This window comes from Ailuropoda melanoleuca, chromosome 8, assembly GCF_002007445.2.
Source record: "Ailuropoda melanoleuca isolate Jingjing chromosome 8, ASM200744v2, whole genome shotgun sequence".
NCBI classification, from domain to species: domain Eukaryota; kingdom Metazoa; phylum Chordata; class Mammalia; order Carnivora; family Ursidae; genus Ailuropoda; species Ailuropoda melanoleuca.
The window spans coordinates 88,325,418-88,341,203 of NC_048225.1; the positions used below are offsets into that span (position 1 = coordinate 88,325,418).

Sequence of the window (15,786 nt, forward strand, 5' to 3'; positions counted from 1 at the left end):
GGGTTCTGTAGACCATTTTAAGGATTTGGGCTTCTACACTTAATGAGATGGGAAGCCACTGGAAGGTTTTGAGCAGAAGAATGAGATATACTGATATAGTTTTCAAAAGGTCTCTAGAGCTGCCATGATGAGAATTCACTCCAAGTAGAGAAGCATGAGCACCTGACCACCCTGTTAGTGGCAGCCCGTTGCAACAGTCCTGGAAGGGGTGACAATAGCTTGAACCAGGTTGACAGCTTGGTGAGAAGTGGACATATTTGACAACTGAGCCAAATGGATGTGTTGACAGACTGGATGTTGGGAGTGAAAGAGGGATATCAAGGGTGATGCTCATATTTTTTTTTTCTGAAGCTATTAGAAGGGTGGAGTCATTAACTGAGACAGAGAAGACTGAAGAAGGAGCAGGTTTTATGATGACGGTCAAGAATTCATAGTTGAACAAGTAAGGTCTGGCATGCCTCTTTAAACATCCATGTGGGAATGTTTCATGGGCAACTGGATGTAACATTCAGAGAGAAGGCCAGGCTAGAGCTATATGTTTAACATCCTATTAAATATGATATTTAATATATATGTGTGTAGCTATATGTTTATATATTTAGAAACCATCTGCAGAGAGGGTCCTGGACGAGAGATTGTAGATAAAGAAGAGGTCTGAGGACTGAGCCAAGGATATCCAACACTCAAGGTTGGCTGATGAAGAAAAATTATCAAAACTAGTGAAAAGGAATGACCAATAACATGGAAAGAACACTGGGAGAAGACGTACATCCTGAATGCCAAGTGAAGCATTTCAAGAAAGAAGGAGTAATCAGCTATGTCAGACACTGCTGTTAGGTCAACTATCTCCAGATGAGAACTGAAAATTAACCACTGGATGTAGCAAGAGGATGGTCACTGCTGATCTCAGAACAATTTTGGTGGTGTAGGGACAAAGGGGAGCCTCATTAAAGAAGGGTCAAAAAGAACAGAGGGAGACAAAGAGTGCAGAGAAAATCTCTCTTTATAAGGTACTCCAACTAATAAATGAAGAAGGAATGACAGGATTAGAGTCTCAACATCTTGCAAGCCCCTCATGAAACAAACAATCCAGACAGGAGTCAGCAAACCATGGACCCTGCACTATATCTGGCCTGCTGGTTTCTGTGTATAAAGTTTTATTGGAACTCATCCATGCCCGTTCATGTATGCATTGGCCATGGCTACTGCTACGCCATGGCGGCAGGTTTGAGAAGCTGTGATAGAGACCACATGGCCCACAAACTAAAAGATGGCCTTCACAGAGAAAGTTTGCCAACCCTAATCTAGGTAATGATCCTTGGTAGCTGCTAATGTCATAAGAGAAACAGCCAGACAGTATGTGCCTCTGATGGAAGTACACACCACTCCCCAGGAAGTCCACCTGCAAAACAACAGAGAATCAAATCTGAATCAGATGGAACTAAGTACCAGTTCTTAGGAAATCCAGGGAAAAAAACATTCAACAACACAATGGAGATGGAACCAGCCAAATCCAGAGTATGGGAAAATCTACAGAAAAAACAACCAAGTTTCGTCAACCAATAAATTCTAAGGCCAAAAACAAAGCAGGGGAAGAAACCTACAGATTCTGACTAAAGAAACATTTCAATCAAATGTAATGTGTGGCCTTTATTGGAATTCTGATTCAAACAAACTGCTAAAAAACAAACAAAAAAAGATACAATAGGGGAAATTTAAATACCAACCAGATACCTGGAGATACTAAGAAATTATTATTATTTTGAAGGAGTGTAATAATGCTATTATGGTTATTTTTCTAGTCCATTATCTTTTGGACACTGGTACCTAAATATTTGCTTCAAAATAACCCAGTGGGAAGGTAAACTAGGGAGATTGAGGTGAAAAAAAATTGGTCAGGAATCAATAATTATTGAAGCTGAATGGTGACTTTGAGGGTTCATTATACTATTCTCTCTACTTCAGTATATGTTTGAAATTTTCCACAATTAAAAGTTAATTTCGAAAGAAGAGAATACACTTATTGTAATGAGCAGAGAATTATATAGAATTGTTGAATCACTATATTGTACACCTGAAACTAATATAACACTGTATGTTAATTATACTTTATTTCAAAAAAAAAAAAAAAAAGAAGGAGGAGGAGGAGGAGAAGGAGGAAGAAGACGAAAAGGAGAAAATAAAGTGAGAGAATTTGGACCCAACAAGTATAAGCAACTCTTTGGAAGAACCATACTGCATTGAGAAGAGAAATGGAGCCATTCCTGGGGGAGGAAAGAGGAGTTTTAAAAACACAATCATCTCCAGCAGACTCACCCTTCACAGCCCCTGCAGCTGTCACGGGAGCTCTATTGCTTCTCCTGGCTGCTCTCCTAAATAACATATTTGGTGTCTTCTTAAACTTCCCACTCTGAGCCTCCAGGTAGCCCGGCAGAAGGTGTAGTCTCTGACCTTGAGAATCTGCCCTTTCACTGCACAGCCAAGTCCTACAGCCAAAAGGTTAACCAAAAAAGACAAGAAGTATGGGAGCACGTAGCACAGAGGATGGGAGGGCCATAATGATACAGGGGTTCACTGCAGTGATGGAAGGGGGGCACCTGGGAGAGACGCCAAATGCTTCCCAGAGGAGGTGAGACTCTGGAAGACGGTCAGAGAGGAGAGGCCAGGGCATTTTAGGGAAGGGAAGTGATGAGAGCAAAGGCTGAGGCCCAAGGAGAAGCCCCTTCCACAGACTTTTTACAGAGATCATGTTGGAAGGGGCTGAGAAATGATATCACCTACCCTCCAGACCTCCCTCTGCTGTGTTGTTATGGGTCCTTTCCCATGGGCCGAGCTGACCCACAGCCAGCCTTCTGGATGGCGTCAGGGCCCACAGTTGCAGAAGGGAGCCCCTTGGCCCAGTGAGGTGCCGGAGGTAACCTCAGGGAGGGCAAGTTTGCATGCTGAGGAAGGAAACGTCTCCGCAGGAGTCCTACACACCAGAAGCTCTCGCAAGGGCAAGCCCCAGATCTGCCTCTCCACCTGGCGTCTCTGTCCTCTGAGCTCTGCCCAGTCCCCTTGTGGCTGATTCATGATGCTAAGAATAGTCTCAACCTGCGGTGATCCACCCAAGCTCCAAGTAGGATGTGCTTCATGCGGTTCTCGGGTCCCTAGTATTATATGAGTATTTGGGATGTGCGTTTCACCAGGTTGAGTCCACAGTCTTCATCAAGTTTTCAAAGGATTCTATGACTCCAAAGCTTAAGAATCACTGTACTGGAGGTTTAATCATTTTTTGATGTACAGGATTTGGGGTGAGGTCTGGAGTATAAGTACATCTGCCTGGGCTCCCTCAAAGCCTCCTACCCCTCAAAATAGAAGACTGTTTCAGTATCAGTGAAAACAAAAATTAAAATTCTTCAATTTTCAATCGCAACTCTTCAATGGCAGGCTAACAGCAACGCAAACCTCAAGCGCCCTCTGCCTCTGAACAAAATAGCAAAATTATCAGGAGCTATTTCCCACATAACTGCTGACATTATACATATTTTTCAACCCCTACAGTTTACAAGGCAAATTATTTCATTGGCACTTCATATTTGGGCTCTGAAAATTTTTCTGTGAAAACTAAAAAGCAGAGTGAAGGAATAAAATGGGGGTACAATCTGTATTTTTTTCTTAATTGAACTGTATTTGTCTTAATGGTTTGAACGGCCTTCACAAATGATCATCCCCCAAACCCTCACAACTTTACGTGCCTACAAAAGCCATGCCTAACAGGATGAGATCCAAAGCAGCCCACACTGTCTGCCTCCCTCAAATATTTTATATGCTCATTTAGTCAGCGTTTACTGGCTCTGAGACGCTGCAGGACAGCAGGTTAAGACGGGGGCCCACTTAAGTGCACTATGGCAGTGCCCAGTCAGACCTCCCCACCAGTGGGCCTTCTCTCCCCTCCCCTGAGAGTTCAGCACCATCCCCTGACCCAAAACAAGTCTCAATAATCTCTAGCTAATATCTGTTAATTGCTTATACTGACTCAAACCCCACACAAATCCCATGGGGTAGGTACGACTCCTACACACATTCAAGGAAGCTGAGATTCAGAGAAAACAAGTCACTTGTGCAGAGCCACGTAGGAATGAATGGGAGAGTCAGAACCTTGACAGCCGCCTGACCCCAGGGTTGGTGCTCTAAGTCCTCTACCACAGAACCTAGTCCCCATCTGCTTGGTTACTGCTTGTCTGACACCTCTCTGGACTCATCCACCCACTAGGAAAACCTTTCACAGAGACAGGGCAGCTTTATGTTTCAGCAACAGAGTTTCAGCAACAATTCTAGGATGCCAGCAAGCCTTGCCCCCACCGCACAGGGAAGAGAGCATGACAGCAGCTGGGGACAGAGCTATTGCAGCCACATATTACACTCAGGCTGTGTCTGCCTGGTTCCCTAGGCACCTGCCTCCAATTTCACCTGACCAGGCAGCACTCTGCTCTGCTCACTCCCTGGGTGGTCAGCCTCGCAGCAAGATGACTAACTCCTATCTTGACATTTTGGAGATGCTTCGGCCTTTAGTTTCAGCCATAATGAACGGGACACAGGCAGAGAGGAGGGGAAGATAGAGGGCTGGGAAGAGGTGACCATGGTAGAGAGAAATAGTAGGTAAAAGCCAGAGGAAGTTGGAGGCACAAGCAGACCTAGGACTAGGAAAGCGGGTCCAAGGGTGGGCTAAGAAATGGGCCCCAGCTTCACTGGGCCATCCCAGACAGCTGAACAGCACTTTCCCTTTGCTGGTTGTTCAGCATAGAGGCATCCTCAGTCTAGTCGTGAAAGGGCAGGGGAGAGAGTGGAGGATGAAGGAGGAAAGCAAGCAGGGTGCAGGGAGAAACAGTGCTGAGTTCTGACATAATTTTCCCTTAAAGGAGCTCACATCTAAAATCAGAGCATTCAATTCCTCCTGGGTAGCCCAGGTGCTTCCCAACCCTGAGCCAGGGACAGAGAGGACTGAATCACCACAAGACCCAGCCTCCCCACCTCCTTCCTCCCTCGGACCTGTATCCATTCAACCAACAGTTACTGAGCTACTGCTATATGCCAGAACTGTGCTGAGCTCTGGGGCACAGCAGTGGACAAGAGGGACCTGGGCCCAATCCTCAAGAAACTTTCTGCCTTGGTGACACAGATACTAAACATACACCCATAAAGTGGGGTGAGTTCTATAAAAGTGTAGGATACTATAAAAGAGTGCAATGGAAGAGCCCAAACTAGACTGTCAGGGAAGATGGTTGTCTGGGAAGGTCTCACTGAAGAAATGACATCAAACTGAGAATGGAATGATGAGTAGGCATTCACCAGGTAACTTGGGAGTTAGACGTTAGAAGAATTACAGAGAGAGGGAATAGCATATACAAAGGCCCTGTGGTGAGAAAGAGCTTGGCACATTCTAAAGGAGTCCAGTGTGGTCACAGGAGAAAGATGTAGGAGTTGAAGCTGAAGAAAGTAGAGAGCTAGAACATGCATGGCACAGAGGCCATCACTAAGATCTTGGATTTCAAGCTGATCATGGCCTGATTATGTTTATTTTTCAACAATATGTGAAATACCAGATAGAGCATAGAGCTGTAATGGGGACCAGACAGGAGGCAGAGAGATCAGTTAGGAGGCTGTTATGGCTGTCTAAGTAAGAGATGATGATGGGTTGGTCTAGGTGGTGGCAGTGGGAGTGGAGAAGAGCACAGGGTCAAGCAGTACTCAGCCTGGCAGGATTTCATAATGGCTTGCTTAAGGGTGCAGAGAGGTGCAGGCATCAACAGTGACCCCTGGACTACTGGGTGGAGGAAGGCACCGTTCACCAAGACAAAGAAAGCTGGAGGAGAAGCATTTTGTGGTTGAGATCAAGAGTTGAGTCTGGTCGTAAGTTTGAGACACCTCTGAGACAGCCAAGTGGAGAAGTTAAGAAAGCTGTTGGATATAGAGGTCTAGAGCTTACAAGGAAGGTCTGAGCGACAAGTGTAAATCTGAAACATATGAAAAACTGAGTAATGGCCCCGCAGCAGCCTTAAGAATGTGCCTGACAGACATGCAACTACAGAGCACTTAATTTAACAAGAGCCCCAGCTTTAGGCTCTGAAATCTGTCGCTGCATTTGCACAGAGGGAGCAGGGCAGGCACATTAAGGCAGGCCCACTCCTGGGAGACATGAAACGCATCTGATGGCTGACTTTGGTCCAAGGGCTTCCCAACAGCCTTGCTGAGCATCCTTAGATTGGACAGCAGGCCCTTGCACCCAACCTTCTTTCCATCTATCCATCACTCAGGGTCAGATTTGTATGATGCCCTGGTAGCTCTTCCAGCCTTTCCTGGCTCCCTGCCCATTACCTTTCATAGGCATTTCCCCTAATAAAGTCTTTGCACATTTAATCCCATCTCAGTGTCTGCTTCTTGGAGGAGCTTTGCACACCGCATCTGTGCTTGGCCCTGGGACTTGCTTTAGCCAATGAAACAATAACAAATGTGGCACAAGCAGAAGACAAGATCTGGACAAGGCAAGTTTGAGATACTACAAAGTGATGAAGTAGAAATGTCCAGTAGTCAGAGGGAAATGCTGAAACTCAAGAGACAATCTTGGGTTGGGAAACAAATTTAGAGGGCATCACTATATGAGTGATGGCTGAAGAAAGGGAAGGGAGGAAATCTCTGGGAGAGTGTGTACCATAAGAAGTGGAAAGGGCCAGGGTTGAGACAAGGAGGCACCTACATTCAAGGAGCAGTCCCTCAGATCCCATCTGGAAGAGGAATCCAGCCAGAGTTAATCCGAGGCCAAATGACCAAGCACTGAAAGCACCCAGGAAATACCACTGACACCTGGCTTGTTCCAGATCTCTTCTCAGAAGCCTATTGTAAATGGAAAATAAAGCAATGAGCACTAAGGTGTTAATGGTTCGTAACAAAAGTCTCCAGAAATATCTGCATTTTAAGTAAGTGCCTCAACCTCATAGTAATTCTGGCTTTGGAGTCAATCTGGGCTCCACCACCTCCTGTGATCTTGGATTCTGAAGGCTTTTGCTTGGTCCTATAAAACAAGAGTAATAATTCCTGAGGCCTCTGGGCAGCTCAGCCAGTTATGCGTCCGACTCTTAATTTCAGCTCAGGTCATGATCTCAGAGCCCTGAGATAAAGCTTCGTGTCAGGCTCCCCACTCAGCGCAGAGTCTGCTTGTCCCTCTCCCTCTGCTCCTTCTCCCTGTGCCCCACCCTACTCGCTCTCTTGCTCTCTCACTCGCTGTAATAAAGAAATAAAAACTTTAAAAAAAAAATAAAACAATAACAATTCCTATATCCCGAGTAGGTGTGAGTTATACCATGTTTCTGGTATATCCCTTCATCAATGCCTCTAACAGAGGTTCTCAAACTCTAACATGCATCAGACTCACCTGGAAGGTTTCCCCCAACCCAAGTTTCTGATTCAGAATGTCCAGGATGATACTGATGCTGCTGGTCCAGGAAACACACTTTGGGACAGTGTGTTCTCCCTGAAGGACCCCTACCATGTGAGTGAATACCCCACATTCTCCAACAACTTGTCTCATGGCCCTAGAGATGGGCTATGGGATTAGAGCTCTAGGTTCTACGTGCAGGAAGTGTGATAAAGCAACAGCAAGGTGAGGGACAGGGACAGACACACAGTCTTCTCCCTCAGCTGTCACCCAAGACATCTCAAGGGCTACAAGTTGAGTGATTCATACCTGGGTGTTTGAAAAGCCGTGACTCACTGGGTGCAGTAGGTGGGCTACACTGACTCAACCCTCAGGGTGGCAGGGAGGGGAGCTGGTCGAGAGAGTCACAGTCAACAGTCAGCAGAATGGATGTCTTCTGGGCACCTGATGAGCCTGGCTCCAGGGCTGGAGGAAGGCAAAGGCTGCACAAGTGTGGGAAAGGAAGCCTTCCACCCCAGATATGGAGGGCAGGAGTGAGCTTGTAGCACCTCTTCCCAATTTCAGAGATATCAGCCTCTGCGCTGGGTCAAGAAGACCCCGAAAAGCAAGAAAAGCAATATGGAATTTCCTTGGGAAGTCTACTTGCTCGGTATTTCCCATTCCATCCATCCCTCTCTGCCCTAGTGATGCCTTTCTCTGAGAGCTTCTCCACTCTCCCCAGGGCAATGTGTATAGAAATCTGCCTAGTAGTGGCAAGAGTGAAAGGAATATTCTTTTAACAAAGGCCTGCCACAGACACCATCTTATTTTATTTCTTAAAAATCCCCTGTGGGGGCGCCTGGGTGGCACAGCGGTTAAGCATCTGCATTCGGCTCAGGGCGTGATCCCGGTGTTATGGGATCGAGCCCCACATCAGGCTCCTCTGCTGTGGGCCTGCTTCTTCCTCTCCCACTCCCCCTGCTTGTGTTCCCTCTCTCGCTGGCTGTCTCTATCTCTGTTGAATAAATAAATAAAATCTTTAAAAAAAAATCCCCTGTGAACTCCCAATTTTATAAACGTAATTTTTTTTCAACCCACATCTACTGTGCTAGGTACTGAGATCGCAAATATTAATTAATCACAATGCCCGCCCTCAAGGAATTTTGCCTAATGGGATATAAAACGCATTGCATTTATTTTATAGTCTACAAAACACTTTTTTGGGCAATTGTACTTGTTCTTCATAATGGCCATAGAGAATTGGTGATATGGATCTTATTTCTTTTTTTTTTTTTGCCATTCTGATCTTCCACTTAACTATTACCTCCTCAGAAGCCTTCCCTGACATCCCAATCTCAAGAGCTACCCAGTCACCACCACGTCACCCTATACTAATTTCCTGAGTGACATTTATCACAGTCATTTTTTTTATAAATTTACCTATTTATTGTCTCCCTCTCTCTCTCCCTGCAATAGAATATAAATTTCACCAAAGTAGGAGCTTGTGCACTGCCATATTCCCAGCACCCAAATCACTGCCCGGCCCAAAACAGGCACTCCGGGTAAATCATTTGCAGAAGGAAGGATGATGGGGAGAGAGGGTGGGAAAGGAGAAGTGAAGGAGGGGGCAAGCAGGGAGAGGCTTTGATTTTCCCACTGAGGAACAGAGCTGAGGTTTACATCTGGGGCTTTACTCCCCAGCCCAGACTCCTCCTCCACACACCTTGGGGACTGCTCTGGGCCAGTGCCCAGGTTCTGAGGTTGGCAGGCTGACTTTCCTTGTCTGGATACAGAAGCAGATGTACCCAGAACTCAGACTTCAGCGCTGAACAGCTCATTAACCCAGAGTCTAAGATGCAACAGAGAGAGAAGCAGGTTGTTGGATATGTGTTCACCTGTCATTGCAAATCCCTTCTCTAAAGAAGGCATGGAACTCTGTCTGTACTGAGAATCATTATACTCAAGAAAACATCAATCAAGAACCAAATAAGTCAAGAGAGATTCAATTTACTTTCTTTTCAGCAGAAATATAAAATGTTCTTCACCACTTTTCAAATTAAGGAAAAAGAATAAAATTCTTGTTCAGTAAATAGAGAAAACAGGAAAAAAATTCTATTGTATGACATGGTAAGAGGGAAAGACAAGGAACAAAGGGAGGGGGAGAAAAGGCATGAGACAAAATCATGGAACAGTCATCGCTCTTAAGATGGGAAGGAATCTCAAGCCACCACAGGCTCCAGAACCCTTCTCTGTAAGATAGGGTCCTGGGCCTGTGTATTGATAACACAGCTGAGGCCCAGGGGGTTAAGTGGTTTGTCTGTGGTCTGCAGCCAGTAAGGACCGGGGCTAGACCAGATCCACGACGTCCCAGTCAGACAACATATACTTTGGTAAAAGAAATAAAGACGTCTTCAAAGGACTGTACTGAGAGCTAGAAACCAATTATTTGAGATGAGAACCATGTCATTTTCATCTTTCTTTTCCCACTCCACCTAGAAAAAGCCCACGTCTACATGTGGTTCATGAGAAAGGGGGGAACCCCAAAAGATACACAAGAGAAGCACAAACACACACCACCTCTGTAGGACACAAGACACAAAGCACTACCTGGACGTCGAGGTGCATTTCTGCAACAACAGTGATACTTCCACCATTGAAAAGGGTACCCATCCGTGTAGCCCTAGATTCTGTTACCTGGTTAGAAACTGTATAAAAACCCATGGAGATGGACTTGCTGCCCTGCCACGGCTTTCAGTGCCTGGCCTGCACCCAAGACAGCATCACATCTTCCTCCTGCTGCTCCCCAGTTCTCTGCCCTTCGCCAATGCCCACGCAGCTGCTGCTGCCAACACTAACCCCATATTGATAATCTAGGGCATTCTCTCTTAACCCCAATCCCAGGCCAGCATTTTTAGGGGGGAATTTTTTTATTCAAGTGTGATCAATGTAGTTCCAGAGGCTCTGTGATTCCACATGATGAATCTTTCCAAATAATACCATAAGAACCATATAAACGGGAAGGCCTTTTTCTTAGTAAAGCCCAATTCTGTTGTAGAATCTCATTCACTGCAATTCCTCCACATCCATGCATGTAAGCGGGCAGCAGAACACTCTAGAATCCTCATGTCAGAAGAGATGAAGATTAAACCCCTAGTGGAAGTTTTTCAGGTGACAATGAGAAAGGTACCAAGCACCTTTGCTTCCACCTGAAGGTGCCTGATGTACACATAACCAACTCTCTACTACAGCAAATAGCTTTATAATGCGCCTTTTGGTTCCAGATGGGTTCACAATTTGTCACGTGTATATTTCGTCCAATGGCCTAGATCCAGGCTCCCCATCACACTGTGTCATGAGAATAAAGACTGTGCCCCCCCATTTTTTGTAGACCACCTTCTCCCACTGTCCTACCTCCCATCCCCACCCCTCCTCCAGAGCTTAACTCAACTTTCAGGGCTTATTGTAGATGTTGGTTAGCAGAGTATTGTATTTGCTGCTCTTCTCGATTCTCTGTCACTTTTTGGGGATGCAAGGTAACACAAAGCAGGAGCAAAGGCTCTCCCCCCCTGGCCAGATAAAGTACTTCATTCTTCCAGTCACAAACTGAGCAGAGAAGCAAGAGAAGTCACTGCTCCCCAGGATGCCTCTTTCATGGCCCCTCCATCTAATGCCTATCCGTCAGCCCCAGGTGTCCCCCTAGCTTCACCAAAAGAAGGGAAGAGAGGAAGCCTCTGCCTAGGATTTGCAGAGCACAGATAACAAGGCCACCCTGAGCTGTGAGATCTTACACTGCCAAACTGGGACATACCTGGGAAGCATCTGCCCAAACTCCATTTTCAGATAAGGTAAGAGAGGCCCAGGGAAGTGAATGACTTGCCCAGGCCACATGGCTACTTAATGGGGCTGAGCCAGGGCTAGAAGTCAAGTCTTCCAGGGCAATGCTCTTTTATCTACCCCAACCCACCTGATAATGCCCTCCTTCCCTCTAGGCATGCTGCTGTTCTTGGTCTGGCTGATTATGGTGCTACAGGGTAAATAGGAATGATGAACAGGTGGAAACAATGTCTGCGATTATCTACTTAGTGATCTATTTTCACCTATACCATAGACAAAGAATCTGAGGGACCTAGCCAACATATTTGCCAGCTGGGTACGGTCAGCTTCCCTTGCTAATCTACAGAATTATTTCTGGGTAAATATTCCCTTGCTAATCTGTAGAATTACTTCTGTGTACCAATGGTCTCTCCAAGTCCAGGTCAGGGTCAGTCTCTGAAACAAGTGGACTCACTCAACGGTGATCCTGAGAGAGATAGGCTTCAATAACTAAAGTATAGACAGATACTAAAAACCTGATAGTGACCTATGCTCTGCCTTTCCAAGAAAGAATTCTACCACCCCAGGTAACCATGAGTTCACTGGAGTAGGATCCAGGAAAAGAAACCCCTACAGTAATGGTTGAAGCAGCAGGGCAGGGAATGAGAGACACAAACTTCATGGAGCCCAAGAAAGGGCCATGCTGACAGAAAGGATACGGGCAACGTGAGTCAAGAACTGGGAAGGCTTGGGCAGGATGGACAAGTGGACTGCCCAACCCACCCCACTCTAGAATTGTCCATCATCCCCAGGACCCCAAACAGGTAGGATTAATTCTGTGAGCCAAACATTGACCACATCAACTTCAGCACAACAAAGCACCATTGCACAGAGGGAGTCAACTAGCCTTGGGTTTGAATCCCAGCTCTGCCCCTAATATCTGGGTGAACTTGATCAAGTTACTAATTTTTCCGAGCTTCAGTTTCCTTATCTATTAAATGGGGAAACATGCTTAACAGGGTTGGGCAAGGATTAATTATGATAAAGTCTAAAAACTGCTTGGTATCATATCTGGAAAATAATAAACACTCAATCAATGGTAGCTAAATTTTTGAAGCCCTGCAGGGACTTGGCTGTCTGACAGACCCAGGGGCTCCCAGGGGAATGAAGGTATAACTAATAGACACATCCCCTAAAAATCCTCATCACTCCTGCACACAAGCGAGGGAGTAAAAGCCAGGTATTTCCCTGCAACAGGTCTATTATTGAACATGAGTTTCTCAGTTTTAAACCAAGACAAACACACCTCACCCCCAGCTGCAAGAGAGCCAAGGAGGTATGACAGCAGCAATCCAATAACTCAACTGTGTAACTGCGAGGGTCACTATATATCACACTGCCATCAACACACTTGAATTCCTGGCAGACGGACCGCCTCCCGGGAGCCCCATGCTCATAAATACGACTGAGAAGCAGACAGAGGGATAGAAACAGCTCCATGTAAATCACCCTCTGCTTATAATCCCTGCAGTCAGAGCACGAAGTCCCATTCTGGGAATGGGATTTTTGGAGGGACTGGTGGAGCTGGGGAAAGAAGAGTTCATCAAGGGAAAGAGGTTTGTATTCAGAGCTGGATTCTGAGAGAGAACTGAAATAAAAGTCCATTTGAGATCTGAGTCAGGAAGAACCATGACAGGAAGGAAGATGCAAGATCCAAATGATACGAAAGTAACATATGTTGCCTCGTGGACTGTCCCTACCTCTGATCATATAGTCTTAGGGTAATCATTCATCCTTGTCTGGACAGCCTCTATTGTCCCTATGTAACCATTACTAATGTCTCTGTCCACTGTCAAAAGTGTACTGGCTTGCACAATAAATTACATGATTACCCATTACTACAAGGTGGTTAAAAAAAAAAAAAAACCAGCAGCAGCAATAAAACCTCTTAGTTGGCCAGAGACTTAGCATGTGGGGGAAAAAAAAAACAGTATAATGGAATCAAACAACAAGAAAAGATTGCCTTTTTCTAGGCTCTGGAGATGGCTGCACAATCATACAAGACTTACACATTTGTGGGAGAGGAACTTCTATATTTTCCATTAGTAATTCCTCTTGGAACTGTCAACAGGAAGTTTTCCCCTGGTGCCTACCCTAATTTCCAGCTGAGTAAAGAGAGCCCCTTTTCTCTGGCTCTGATGTCAGTGAAGAGAAAGCCATGCTTTTTCTTTCTCTTTTCTTTTTTTTTTTTTTCTTTTTTTTAACCCATGTTCTTATTTAAGCATCACAAACAACCTATCCTTTCAGGAAAATGCTTGTCTGGATTGAGCCGTCCTGGCTCCCTTCATCCAGCCTTTCTTCTATGGATGATGTCTCGGTGACATGGGGCAGCTCTGGGCCCCCCAAGAGTAGGTAAGAATCCACCACCACGGCCTCCAAAGGGAAGAGCCAGAGAATGATTACAAGCTCCCAGATGTTGGTCACTAGCCCACTCAGTCTGAACTGCACACCCTGAGCAGCCCCATAGTCACAGACCCAGTGTGAGGGAGAAGCCCCCCACCTTGGGCAAGTGGGCAAACTGCCACCTCTGTTCCCAGGGTTGAGGTGGATGCCTCAATTTTAGGGGGTTCGAAGGGCGTAGTGATTCCCATCATTCTCTCCCAGGCAAGGGCACAAAGCAAAGAGGCCCAAAGAACTGGGAGTTCCATCCCAGGAAAAGGATGCACAGCCACTCTCATACTGGGAGACCCAAATTCTGTCAAACAGCAAGTCACTCGAACTAGCCTGGCTTCTTCTCCGCCCTCCCCTCCCTGCTCTGGGCCCAACAGTCAGCCCCCTCCCAGGATTGGGTCCACTCGCCACCCTCCCGACCCGCGCCTCCAGACACCCGACCTACCTACCATTCCTGGGACGCCTGCACGGGCGCTCACAGCTTCCGTCACAGCAACTTCGCTGGAAGCTCAGTCCCTGCTCAGCGAGCCCTCCCCTCGAGGGGTCCCCCCAGCGCCAAACCGCCGGGTGCCGGGGGCTGGCCAGCGGGATGCGCGCGGCCGCGAGGCTCGCTATGACCCGGCGGCCGGCACCTGCTCCGAGCCTGGCGGCGCTCCTGGGGCGCGCGAGCCTCCCTCGCCGCGGGCTGGGCCAGAGCGCAACTACGAGCGAGACGCCCGCCCGGGCGCCTGGCAAGGGCACACCACTCACATCCCGAAATGCCGGACGGCACGGGGCTTTCTCACGCCTGGGAAATCGTCACGGAAGTTGCCTGGAAAGGGCCCCGCTAGGAGAGGCAACGCTGGCGGACGGCCGGATTCCGAGAAGGTCTCGGCAAACTAGGAATCCCCGCCGTCCATCATCCCCCAACAGGTAGCAGCGCCAGGAGCGAGGCGCCGCGCCCGCCGCCGGGGAGGACCGCGCAGCGGGCAGCAGCGGGCGCCGGCGGGGACCACGGCTCCGGCGGCGGCCAGACCCCGGGCTTACCTGGAATTCACGCAGGGTCCCACGCTCGGCTGAATGGGCAGGGCGTGCTAGTATCCCCGAGGCATCTCTGAATTATATTAAAAGGGTGGGGGGGAGGGGAACGAAGAGAGAGGGGAGGAAAGATGGAGAAATCGAAGGGGGACGAAGGAGCACCCCAGAGAAGGAAGGGGAAAGGANGGCGGGCCGCGGGGCCCGGGGGAGTGACGCGAGGCTCCGGGTAGTAAACCGCTTGCGGGCGAGAAATTCAGGTCAGGCCTCCTAAGGAAAAGTTCAGCGACCTCGAACTTCCCCAGGCGATTCCACTCCAGAACACTGCCCCGGTTTGTGGGCCGGAGCGACGCCTCCCGAAGTCCTGCTCCGACGCCTCACCCAGAATCCGGGCTCCAGGGTCTCAGCCGCTGGCCTCGCCGTCGGGCAACGGGAGCAGTGATGCGAGAGCATGATTATATCTAAAGAGAAACAAGCGAATTGGGGGCTTTAAGGAGTAAGGGAGAGAGGCAAGTGGCGGGGCGGGGGGAACCAGTCCCTCAGCCAGATGCTGCTCAAGGACAAGGGGCTCCAGCCGCGGTGGGGAGTCTCTCTGCTGCCTCTGGAAAGACCTAGAGGTTCTCTGCGGGTCCTGCCAGGGGCCAGGTGTGGGCTCTAAGGGAGACCCTGTTCCCTGGAGGGCAGTTAAGAAACATAGAAAATAAACAGCCCTAAAAATCTAATCAAACTGTCATTTTGAAGGCTTTCTCTGAGAGGGCTCCCTCTTCCCCCATTTCTCTGGCTCTTTGCATATCTCTCCTCAAGAATAACAGAAATGCCTCCCAGAGCCATTGCTGGTGAAGACCTTGGGCTCCACCAGCACATCTTTTCAGTCCAAGTAGGTCCCCAGAGGGGCTTTGCCAGCTGCCTGTAAGCAGAGGCCCACCCTCCACCAAAAGCTCAGAATCAACACGGAAGGGCCCCAGCGAGAGAGGAAGAGGCAGTAGGATTGAGGAAGAACCAGGGGAGGAGGAGGAGAAAGGGGAGGGTTCTCTCCCTCACTGCTCTTGTTCCGTGGGCCTAGCCTTGGCATGGATGGGGCAAGTCCTCTTGGTTTGGGGGTTGCCAAAGTTGAA

The 15,786-nt window shown here is 47.8% G+C and overlaps 1 protein-coding gene across 2 annotated transcripts in view; it reads right to left on the reverse strand.

Annotated features, from left to right (window-relative positions):
* Positions 1–14,859, reverse strand: part of CACNA1E (calcium voltage-gated channel subunit alpha1 E) — a 493,265-nt gene extending 478,406 nt beyond the window's left edge. For both annotated transcript variants that reach the window (XM_034666842.1, XM_011225195.3), the window contains exon 1: positions 14,684–14,859. The gene's annotated coding sequence lies outside the window, so the exon portion shown is untranslated. The remainder of the gene's footprint in view (positions 1–14,683) is intronic.
* Positions 14,860–15,786: the final 927 nt, after the last annotated feature.